Here is a 1,963-nt window from a genome sequence, read left to right as displayed (position 1 = left end):
TCCGAGATGCTTGCACCAGTCCATAGATGGATCGCTGGAGCTTGCATATTTTGTTAGCACCTTTAGGATTGACAAAACCTTCTGGTTGTATCATATACAACTCTTCTTTAATAAATCCATTAAGGAATGCAGTTTTGTTTATCCATTTGCCAGATTTCATAAAATGCGGCAATTGCTAACATGATTCGGACAGACTTAAGCATAGATACGAGTGAGAAACTCTCATCGTAGTCAACACCTTGAACTTGTCGAAAACCTTTTGCGACAATTCTAGCTTTGTAGATAGTAACACTACTATCAGCGTCCGTCTTCCTCTTGAAGATCCATTTATTCTCAATTGCTTGCCGATCATTGGGCAAGTCAAGCAAAGTCCATACTTTGTTCTCATACATGGATCCCATCTCAGATTTCATGGCCTCAAGCCATTTTGCGGAATCTGGGCTCACCATCGCTTCTTCATAGTTCGTAGGTTCGTCATGGTCAAGTAGCATGACCTCCAGAATAGGATTACCGTACCACTCTGGTGCGGATCTCACTCTGGTTTACCTACGAGATTCGGTAGTAACTTGATCTGAAGTTACATGATCATCATCATTAGCTTCCTCACTAATTGGTGTAGTAGTCACAGGAACAGATTTCTGTAATGAACTACTTTCCAATAAGGGAGAAGGTACAATTACCTTATCAAGTTCTACTTTCCTCCCACTCACTTCTTTCGAGAGAACCTCCTTCTCTAGAAAGGATCCATTCTTAGCAACGAATGTCTTGCCTTTGGATCTGTGATAGAAGGTGTACCCAACAGTAACTTTTTGGGTATCCTATGAAGACACACTTTTCCGATTTGGGTTTGCGCTTATCAGGATGAAACTTTTTCACATAAGCATTGCAACCCCAAACTTTAAGAAACAACAACTTTGGTTTCTTGCCAAACCATAGTTCATACGGTGTCGTCTCAACAGATTTAGATGGTGCCCTTTTAACGTGAATGCAGCTGTCTCTAATGCATAACCCCAAAACGATAGTGGTAGATTGGTAAGAGACATCATAGATTGCACTTATATCCAATAAAGTACGGTTATGACATTCGGACACACCATCATGCTGTGGTGTTCCATGTGGCATGAGTTTGTGAAACTATTCCACATTGTTTTAATTGAAGTCCAAACTCGTAACTCAAATATTTGTCTCCGCGATCAGATCGTAGAAACTTTATTTTCTTGTCACGATGATTTTCCACTTCACTCTGAAATTCTTTGAACTTTTCAAATGTTTCAGACTTATGTTTCATCAAGTAGATATACCCATATCTGCTCAAATCATCTGTGAAGTTCAGAAAATAACGATACTTGACGTGAGCCTTAACACTTATCGGACCGCATACATCAGTATGTATTATTTCCAATAAGTCAGTTGCTCGCTCTGGAGAACGGAGTCTTAGTCATCTTGCCCATGAGGCATGGTTCGCAAGCATCAACTGATTCATAATCAAGTGATTCCAAAAACCCATTAGCATGGAGTTTCTTCATGCGCTTTACACCAATATGACCTAAACGGCAGTGCCACAAATAAGTTGCACTATCATTATTAACTTTGCATCTTTTGGTTTCAATATTATGATTATGTGTATCACTACGATCGAGATCCAACGAACTATTTTCATTGGGTGTGTAACCATATAAGGTTTTATTCATGTAAACAGAACAACAATTTATTCTCTTACTTAAATGAATAACTGTATTACAATAAACGTGATCAAATCATATTCATGCTCAACGCAAACACCAAATAACACTTATTCAGGTTCAACACTAATCCTGAAAGTATAGGGAGTGTGCGATGATGATCATATCAATCTTGGAACCACTTCCAACACACATCGTCACTTCACCCTTAACTAGTCTCTGTTTATTCTGCAACTCCCGTTTCGAGTTACTAATCTTAGCAACTGAACTAGTATCAAATA

The sequence above is a fragment of the Triticum urartu genome, chromosome 2A, assembly GCF_056163025.1.
Source record: "Triticum urartu cultivar PI428250 chromosome 2A, HENAU_Tu73, whole genome shotgun sequence".
Lineage (NCBI taxonomy): Eukaryota > Viridiplantae > Streptophyta > Magnoliopsida > Poales > Poaceae > Triticum > Triticum urartu.
The sequence above is the reverse complement of the archived record's forward strand: the minus strand, read 5'-3'. Positions refer to the sequence as shown.